The sequence below is a fragment of the Hyaena hyaena genome, unplaced genomic scaffold, assembly GCF_003009895.1.
Source record: "Hyaena hyaena isolate Hyena2069 unplaced genomic scaffold, ASM300989v1 scaffold_1, whole genome shotgun sequence".
NCBI classification, from domain to species: domain Eukaryota; kingdom Metazoa; phylum Chordata; class Mammalia; order Carnivora; family Hyaenidae; genus Hyaena; species Hyaena hyaena.
In genome coordinates this window covers 6,926,706-6,936,746 of record NW_024080633.1, presented here as the reverse complement: position 1 = coordinate 6,936,746, position 10,041 = coordinate 6,926,706, and the positions used below count along the sequence as shown (strand labels likewise).

The 10,041-nt window shown below is 51.5% G+C and overlaps 1 protein-coding gene across 3 annotated transcripts in view; it reads left to right on the top strand.

Annotated features, from left to right (window-relative positions):
- The first annotated feature begins 1,141 nt into the window (after window positions 1-1,141).
- MBTPS1 (membrane bound transcription factor peptidase, site 1) overlaps window positions 1,142-10,041 on the top strand; it is a 50,678-nt gene continuing 41,778 nt past the window's right edge. For 2 of the 3 annotated variants that reach the window (XM_039225724.1, XM_039225672.1), the window contains exon 1: window positions 1,143-1,250. The gene's annotated coding sequence lies outside the window, so the exon portion shown is untranslated. Of the gene's footprint in view, window positions 1,251-10,041 lie in introns of all 3 variants that reach the window. The other variant, XM_039225777.1, reaches the window with a different exon arrangement.

The window sequence follows — 10,041 nt, the reverse complement described above, 5'->3', positions numbered from 1 at the left end:
TCCCATGGTGGCCACAGGGAGTGCTTCACTTTGAGGATTTATGAATGCAAGAGTCAAGAATTTTCCGGAAGTTCCTAACATTGATGCTATCTCAGAATGAGAAGAACTTAGAAATCAGTGTGGGTGGGTCTAGCTACAATCATCGTTGTTTATTGAACATGGATGAGTCAAGCTCTGTTTCATGTAACCTTCATCCCGTGAGGTAGATACAAATACCTCTTTGGGGTCAGGAGAGTGGGGGTACGAAGAGCCGAGGTAGAACTTGCCCAAGAGCACAAAGCTAGTGGGTGATGGCTTATTAACCTAGTATGTTAAATCAGCTGGGTTAAATAACGATAAAAAGGGAAGGAATGCGAAGTGTTCATGTCGGTGCCACTGAGCACTATCATGGGGTGGGAAGTTTAAAGATATAAACGGTTTTACCTAACCGTGATTTCAGTCCCCCGCTTGTACCCAGGGCCACGCGTGGGCCAGTACAGCACGCAGGCACACAGCTCGCGATCCTAGTCCCCGAACCACGCGGGCATCTTCGGGGAGGCCCGGGAGCGTTTCCGAGCTCAGTGCGCTGGTCCGGTTCCTTCACCAGGGAGCACCACAGGGCGTCAGGGCCCCGCGAAGGGCGGCGCGGGCGGGGCTGGGGCGGGGGTTTCGCCCGTCAGGGGTTTGGTCCTCCGGCCGCCCGCCTCCCCCGCCCGTCGCGTCGGGCGAGCGGGCCGAGGCTGGCAGAGTGCGTGCCCGGGGGTGGAGCCCGAGCCTGGCTCCGGCCCCCGTCAGGCCCCGGGAGGAGGGTGCTGGGGGAGGGGCTCGCAGGCGTCTGCGTCCAGTGCTAGCCGTTCCGCCAGGGTCGTCCTCCCTGGCCCCCGGCCCCGCTTCCGGGCCCCAAGGTCCCACGCGCAGACATCTCCCGTAGCCCACTTCCCCGGCAACTGCCGGGTCCCGGCAGGCTGGCCACGCCCCCCACCTTCCGCCCCGGCCCGCAAGTGTCGCGAGACCTGCGTCCGTCCTCCCGACCCGGGCCCCACGGCCGCCGGCTGCCCCCGGCCTCCAGAGCGCGCACGCAGGCCCGCGCCGGGCACGCAGGGGACGCACTGCCGGCGGGGCTGGCGCTCCCAGCCGTCGCTCTCCCCGCCCCGGTCGCGCCGTCTCGCGAGAGTTGGGAGTAAACAGCCCCGAATGGAGACGCGAGGCGTGTTCGCTGCGGAGGCGCAGTTATCCCGGGCCCTCCGGTCCTGAGCCCGAGGCGGTCGGAGGTAGGTTAGGAGGCGGCCAGCGGCCCGGAGCGCCGCCCCGCCGTCCCCGGCTTGCGCGGGCTCCCGCGCGCCGGAGGCCTCGAGGGCGGGGGTCTGCGCCGGCGGTGGCCGCGGCCGGGGCCTCGCTGCGCCCCTGGAGCCGCCGGGAGGAGCGCAGGGCGGGGGGCGCGGGCGGACGGACGGACTCGGGGCCTCGGGGCGCGGGCGGGCGGACGGACTCGGGGCCTCGGGGCGCGGGCGGACGGGCGTTTTCCCGCACGGGTGCGTGCTCGGCGGGCTGCGGTCGGGGCCCCTGCCCGGCCGGTTCTGCGGGCTCACGCTCGGCGCTAGCTTGCTCGCCCCCCTCCCCTCTCCAGTTTTCTTCCCGTGAAACAAACTTCAGCGACGTGAAACCGTGTGCCCGGCGCCGACCCTCCGCCCCGCGGCGCCCCCGCGGTTGTGGGTCGGCTCCCGCGCGGGGGCCGCGATCACATTGCCAGCGACCTCCCCTCTTTGCACGGTCGCAGCCCGAACACCTCGCTGAACCCCCCGGGTTTCAGGAGGGCGGGAAGCTCCTGGGCACGGTGGGCCCGAGTGACGCTTGGGGTCTTCTCCCAGGACCGGAGTGCCCTCCAGACCGGCGGGATCGTACAGTGTTGCCTTGCCCTGTCGTGTCGGTGCTACCTTAGACTGTGATAGGTGACCAGTGCCATTTTTCTTAAGATGTTTACCCTTGGTTAGGGGAGAGCCCCAGGGAACGTCGGCCCATTTGTCTCTGCAAATTAAGTTAAATATGTGCATTTACTTTAGGTTCTGAAAGACACTTCCGAGTGAGATAGAGTGGCAGGAGATCTTAGAGCTGAACTCCGTAGGATTTATTTTGCTGTGGCCCTTTAGTCCTGAGTGTGCTAGTAAGCAGCGCTCCCAACGGCAGGCTCTCAGTTTTTATTTGTATAAAAACCAGGAGCGGGGAGAACGGATTCTTGCCAACTTTTTTTTTTTTTTTTTTTTAAGAGCAGCACACATTTTCTATATACGTCTTTAAGTCAGAGCTTTGCTAAGGTAAAATTTACATACCCTAAAATTCATGTTTTAAGTGTATTTATTCGTATTGGTTTTTTATTTTCCAGTAAGTATGCAGAGTTGTGCAGTCATTGCTCCAGCCCGCTTAAAAAAATTTTTTTTAATGTTTAATTTTGAGAGAGAGACACACACAGTGTGTGAGCGAGGCAGGAGCAGAGAGAGAGGGAGACACAGAATCCGAAGCAGGCTCCAGGCTCCGAGCTGTCAGTACAGAGCCTGATGCGGGGCTCGAACCCCTGAACCGTGAGGTCATGACCTGAGTCAAAGTCAGATGCTTAACTGACTGAGCTCCCCCAGGCGCCCCCACAGCCCACTTCTAGAAATTTCTGTCACCCCAACAAGATCGCTGGTACCCATGTGCAGTCACTACCCGTTTCTCACTTCAGCCCCAGGCCACCACTGATCTCTCTGTCTCCCTACACGTGCCTCTTCTGAATATTTCATACATTGAGGTGGGATTATATTGGCTTTTGTGTCTGGGAGCAGCCTTGCTAGGGCTCCTGCCCAGCAGGTCTCTCCACTGCACTCCCCACGTGTCTCATAATTGAGAGTTGGTTGTATCTGTGAAAAGAGAGAACTTCCAGTTTGGTGCCTGCAGAGCTTTTGAAGCACCCGGGGCCCCGTGGGATCAAGCTGGCTCTCCTCTGAGAAGTTTTAACCTTCCCTCCGCATTCACATCTTGTTTGCTTCCGTCTTCCATCATTCTAGTGGGAGGTGGTTCTTGCTCTGCCCTGCCTACTACCTCCTCAGTGTGGCGGTCACTGTAGGTGTCTCAGACAGAGGAGTGAAAGCTAGGAAGGGTGAATGCGTGGGCGCACTGCACCTGGCTTCCGTGAGTGTCCCAAGCGGGGATTTTTGGCAAAGATTCGCAACTGCCTTTTTGCACCAGGAGAGAGTGGAGATAATGATTTATATTTTATTGGGAAAATTTGACAACTTCAACCCTTGGTGACTTAGAATATTAAGGACGGGAGGCCAGGGGCGCCTGGGGGGCTTAGTCGATTAAGCATCTGACTTCGGCTCAGGTCATGATCTCACGGTTCGTGAGTTCGAGGCCCACTTCGGGCCCTGTGCTGACAGCTCTGAGCCTGGAGCCTGCTTCCGATTCTGTGTCTCCCTCTCTGTCTCTGCCCCTTATGGGCTCATGCTCTGTCTCTCTGTCTCCTTCAAAAATAAATAAACGTTTAAAAAAAAAAAAAAGGATGGGAGGCTAGGCCTTGCATTTGGCATTTGGGTGGGGACCTTGGTCTCCTTCAGCATTCTTGCCTGAGACAGGCCAAGGAGGTGGTAAAAGGAGACAGGTCCATTTTTCCTTCCCTGTGGCCTAATCAGCCTTGACGTGCTGCGGAGATCTGTTAAGTAGATTTACTGATCTTGAGGAGGTCTTTGCTTAAGGAAATGCGGTTCAAATAACATGAGGAGAGTACTGAGTTCGGAGGTGCCTGCCTGATGCAGCTAGCCTGCAGCTAGCCAGTACCCGGTGACTGAAGGGTAAAGAGGAGGAGACCCGCACAGCACGTGGGAAAGGGCAGTGTGGACCAGGACCAGGACCTCTTCCTTCTAGCACTGTTGACTCTAGGGGCTGAATTATTTGTTTTCTCCGGGACAGAATGTGCCAGAAGGAATGGTTCCGTCAGGCTGAAGAATACACCTTATTTCAAGATAGTGTGGTTTGGCATTGCTTGAACGTTAGCCTATTAAACAATGGTAGTACCGCCAAGTATGCAATTAGTGACGAAAGTGGTGCTTTTATAGCCAGAGTTTAATTGAACTGAATGCTACCCTTTCGCGGCCTAAACACAGCTCAGTTTTCTCTGGAGCTATTTCAGTAAAGGCTCGTTAAAAAGCTGGTGTATCTGCGTAATGAGGTTGGGACCATCTGGTGATACGAGTAGGCAGTTTTCCTCCCTCCTGAGTTGTGTTCTTGTTTGCAAAGAAATGATTTCAGATCGACATTAGCTTATCCTGAGGATTGCCATCTTGGTGACTGTCTTTTATGATGTAAAGTAGAGGAACCTCTGTTTTGTCTCATTTTTACACAAATCTCCTTAAATCTTGTTCCTGGCATAGATTATTTGCATTGTTCATTTTCCATTTAGTATTTGATGTCAAATATTTTTTTTTTTAATACACTTGTGTTAGAGGCATAGAATTCCGGAAAGTCCGTCATCATGCCAATACCGTCTTTTAGGGCATAGCTTGTATGGAGAGAGCGCAGGTCTTCTACATAAAGATTTCATAGAAATTAAATCCAGTGACCCATGGATCCGGTAACAGCCCTAACCAGGCCCAGTGAGTAGGCGATGCCGCCCATGATAAGCCTGATCAGAATGAATGAGTGAAAAGCTTGGCCTGAAGCTGGGAGGTAGACACAGACTGATTTTTTAACAAGATTTCTAGGAAATCCGTCCCTTAGAAGCTCTGTTGTATGCGTAAATAAAACTGAATCTTTTGGGTTCCTGGCTGGCTCACTTGGTGTATGTGTGACTGGATCTCAGGGTTGTGGGTTGGGCATAGAGATTATCACCTTAAAAATAAATAAAATCTTTCAGTTTGTTAAAAAAAAAACACAGTCTTTAATTTCCTTTGAATATTTGTGCCATGGTCTTACCAGAGAATTTGTTTTTCTATAAAACTTATTCTAGAAGGCTTATTAGAGTATTTGAATTGATATTTTATCTAATTATGAAAGTGTAACATATGCTCTTTGTAAAAATGAAAATGAATAGAATTAAGAAAAAATAGCTTCCTGTAATGATACCTACCACCGAAGAGTAGTACCTCTCTTACCATTTTTGGTAGATACTTTTCATATTTTTTTCCCCTGTGCACATAGATACATTACTTAAAAATCAAAATTTGAACCACACTGTCCATGAGCTGTTTTACTTAATATTGCACGAACATTTCCCTGTATTCTTTGGGAAATATCTTCGAGACCTATGGCTGCTCTAACAAATTTCTACTAACTACGGTGGTTGAAAACCGCACGTATTTATTCTCTCACAGTTCTGGAGTCCAAAATCAGTCTCGCTGGGCTGACGTCAGGGTGTCATCAGGGCTTCGTTCCTTCTGGAAGCTCCAGGCAAGATTGGTTCCTTCCCTTTTTTAGGTTTCTAGGGGCACCTGCACTCCTTGGCTCCTGGCCCCTCCCCTGGTTGCCTCAGCCTCCAGCCCCCGTCATCTCAGCTGGGGTAGCCCTGCGGGTCTGCCTCTCTCTTGTAAAGGCTCCTGTAATTACATTGTCCCTCCTGGGTAATCCACGAGTCCCTCCCCATACTGAGGGCCTTAGTTTAATCACAGCTGGGAATCCCTGTGGCCCTATGAAGTAACATTTACAGGTTCTGGGGAGGAGGATGTAGACATCTTTGGGGAACCATTATTGAGCCTTCCAGAGGATCATAGTCTGAAATTGCTACCCAGCATTCCAAAGTATGGCTTATTTAATTAATTAGCTGGTCTGTTGCACCTTTAAATGATCTTTAATATTTCCCAGGTGTGAATCATTGTAGCTTTCAGATTCACACTTCTGTGGAATGCATTTCTAGGGGGAGATTTTAGAAAAGCTAGGTAACCCGCCACTGACAAGCGTGGTGTTCATGCCCAACCATGCAAGTCCTCAGCCTGGTTCCAGGCGAGGTGACCGCCGTCCTGGGCCTGTCAGTGTGTTCATCTGAAAGCAGGGAGACAGTAGCAGGTTGTTAAGATGAAGTGAGTTAATACCTGCCGGTTGCTTAAGAGCAGCACCTGCCTTGTGATAAGTGCTCGGTGTGTGGCAGCATTTGTTGGGTTACTGGGTTTGTTAGAAAAGGATTTTACTTTGATTTTTAAGGCTTTAATACATACTGGTAAATTACCATTCTGAAAGGTAACAGGCATTTTTTTTTTTTTTTTTTTTTTACATTCACTAGCAACCCATGAGAGTCCTCATTCTCTTGGGTTGAATTCTTACACATGATTTGTTTTATAGTGTGTATCTCAATTCCTGTTTCTCAAAATGTTAGTTGATCTTTACTAACAAAACATATAGAAACAGACTGATGGATATGAGAAAGAATTGGCTACCAGAGCGGGGAGGGTGGGAGGGTGGTGAGGGGATTAAGTTATAACTACGTCAGGGCCTGCAAGGTGCAGCAATAGCTTCAAATGGTGACAGAGGGTAACTAGACTTACGGGGATCCTTTCCGATGTGCAAAACTGTCAAGTCACTGTGACCGCACCTGAAACTAACAGGATATTCGATGTCAGTTTCAGCTACACTTGGGGTTTTCAGAAAGTTGCTGGATTGTTATAATGTAAATTATGTAAACGCTGGTATCAGATTTAACAGAAATTTACCATGAATTTTATCAGGGGCTCAGTCAGGTCATTAGAATGAGAATTAGTTTGCGTTTCCCTTGGACTCACTGGCTCAGTCACATGTGTTGGGATGTTAGGAGGTCACTCTGTGTAGTTGAGGAGCGCAGTCTGTTGGACGCACGGTATGTAGTCTGGGCATGCAGACGGCGGGCAGCACAGATGGGCTGTAATAAAAGAGACTAAAATTGCTCCCCCCCTTTTAAAATTTAATCACTCCCATCCTTCTCGTTCATTCCTAGAGGCTGAGGCTAAATATAAAACTTTTTTTTTTTTTTAAACTTTTTGCATACTTTGGAAACTGTTTCAACCTACTAGAAAGGTTCCAGGAACAGCACAAAACCCCCCCCCCCCCCCCCCGAACTATTTGCAAGTGAGTTGCAGACCTGATACCCATTATCCTTAGATACTTCATGTGGCATTTCCTGCAGGCAAAGTCCTTCTTACATAATCAGAGCACCGCCTTCAAAATCAGGAAATGGGACTTGCTACACCCCTGCCCTCTGCTTTCAGGCGGCCGTGCAGTAATGTCCTCCCAGCAGAGGGGGCCCAGGGAACCTCAAGTTCACGTTCCGGTCATGTCTCTTGAGTCCCCTTCCATCTGTAGCCACATGTCCGCCATTCCTTGGCTTTCATTTCCTTGGTAATTTTGAAAATTTCAGGCCGGTTTATTTTGAAGAGTGTTCCTTGATTTGGGTTCTGCCGTTTCCTCCTGAACTGATTCAGGTAGTGCGTCTTTGGTCGGAACGCCACAAGTGATGCCAGCCTCTTGCAGTGTGTCTGGACGTGGGTCCGTTTGCCCCACCGCTGGTTCCCCTGGTGAAGCTTGTCTGCGGTAGAGTTACCCCCTTTCCCTCTGGAGATGAGCATTGAGCTGGGAGGAATTCTGGGACCGTGTAAATGTCTCATGCCTCCAGCTTTCAATTTATTTATAAATGTCGTTAGGATCTGTTATTTTCATTATTCATTTTGATGTGCACATTGCCCCATGCTGGCCTCTGTGTTCGTCACACTCCCATTATTCTTTGCGCGTTTTCTCACTTGCTCGCACGAGATGGTCCAGACTCACCTGCCCGGTCTGGACCTCGCTTGTCTCCAAGGAGCCTGGTTTCTTGTAACGCAGAATGGCAGGTAGAAGACCAGTTCTGGGCACTAGATGGGCGCCGCTGGCTGGGGCGTCACTGCTGCCTTGTCCTTGCAGTAGACAGAGCTGGGGAGTGGATGGATGCGCGTTTGTATGTGTATACGTACACACACACGTATGTATTTGTTTCCACATCTGTGTGAATATCGAGAACCTGAGTTCCCACCAGCCCTTCCTACTTCGCTCTGGTCCTGTGTGGAGCTTTCACATTCTTTTCCTTTTTCGTATCTGTGACTTCTGTCTCTGACAGTAAGAAAGCTGCTTCCCTCCCATTATCCGTAAATATTGATTTGAACAAATCGGTTTTCTCCGTCACTGCCATCACCCCTCTGAGGCCCCGAGTCCCCTCACCAGCCGCCTGTCCGCCACGGGCTCAGGGCTCCTTCACCCCCACCAGGCCACCATGGCTCTCCCACCAGCACCTGCCTTCCTGCCCACAGCTGAATTATGCAAAAAGGGAAGGAGAAAAGCAAAGATAGAACTCTTGTTTCTTTTTTGAGCACCCGATGGCTCAGTCAGTCCAGTGTCTGACCCTTGATTTTGGCGCAGGTCGTGATCTCACGGTTTGTGGGTCCGAGCCCTGCGTTGGGCTGTGTGCTGCCAGTGCGGAGCCTGCCTGGGACTCTCTCTCTCCCCCTGTGCTTCTCCTGTGCACTCACGTGCACGCGTGCACTCTACGTCTCTCAAAATAAATAAACTTTAAAAAAAAGTTTCTTTTCACGTATGTATGTGTCTGTGTCTGTGTTTACGTGCTCTGCTCACTTCTGCCTACGTGCTTGCCGTCAGCTGGTGAGCTTGCCTCAGGGAAAATGCTCACTGGGTTTGCACTGTGTAGGCAGGCGGGGGAGTGGAGGTGGGGGTCCGTCGTAGATGCAGGGGAGTAGATGTTCTAGATGAGGAAGGTGTAGTCTGTGCCTTCGAAGCCCCGGCAGAGCAGGCCGTGGAGACCAGTATGTCTGAGGCGGGTGGGCCAGGGCGTGGTGGCTGGCCCTGTCCCCAGTGCCCGTGCCCGCATGCACCAGCCTCTGTGTCCCCAGTGGCGTTTTTGTTTTCCTCCACACAGATTTATATGTTGAAACCCTCTTATTTTGGGATTGAGAAACCATAAACTTCAGGGTCAGTATCATTTTCATGGGCCATCGGTCTTTGAAAGCAGTGCCTTCTTAGAACCTAGATCTTACAGGCGCCTGGGCGGCTCAGTCCGTTAAGTGTCCGGCTCTTGGTTTCGGCTCAGGTCATGATTTCAACGGTGAGCTGTCAGTGCGGAGCCTGCTCCGGATTCTCTCTCCCCTCCCTCACTCAGACTCGCTCTCTCTCAAAATAAATAAACTTAAAAAAAAAAAAAAAACCCTTCAGAGAATGTAAGCAGGTCAGCCATATCCACACAAAAGTGGGAGGGGCCTCCTTATTCCATCATTTCCCCCCCACCTACCTTATCTCCACGGGGATTCTTCTTCTTGAGGGTGTCTTACTTCCAGCCACTGGTGGGTTTGGAGGCTGGAGAAGGCTGCTGGCACTAGTGTGGCCCTTTTGTGGAAGGAACCAGTGACCTTTTAATTAGTAAACCAGCAGTCTTTTTTCGTTTGACTACCCTTCATCATGGAAAATTTTTTCACAGATTTTGGGGATTTTTGTTTTTATTTATTTTTTTAATGTTTATTTGAGAGAGAGCAAGAGCCCGCAGGATAGGGGCAGAAAGAGCGGGTAGAGAGAACCCCAAGCAGGCTCAACACTGTCAGCACAGAGCTCATTGTGGGGTTCAAACCCATGAACCGCAAGTTCATGACCTGAGTCGGACTCTTAACTCATGGAGCCCCCTGCCCCCCCCCAGGTGCCCCTAGGGTTTTGACCTCCCTAGTCCCTCTGCTCTGAGCCTTGCTGGCCCACTGCTAATGCTCATCCTCATTTTCACCAGTTCAGAGCTCCGCTCCCACTGGTGTCCCCACGCTAACGTCCCCTGCATGTTCTCCGCCTGGGTCGGGGGCAGAGGCCATCGGCGTTTGGGTGGAGGCCGCACTGGTGTTCCTGGCCCCTCTCTCGTGTGCTCCCAGATCTGGTTGTCAGGACTGTCTCACTGCCTTCGCGTCTGTAACCTTTGCCCTGTTCACGCCGCTCCTGCCCGGAGCCTTCCCGGAGGTCTCTGTGTCTGTCTGTGCCCCCTCCATACAGAAGCTGGAGCGGGCCGGTTAGTGTGCCCACAGGCCTGTCCATCGCTCCTCTGGCCACATC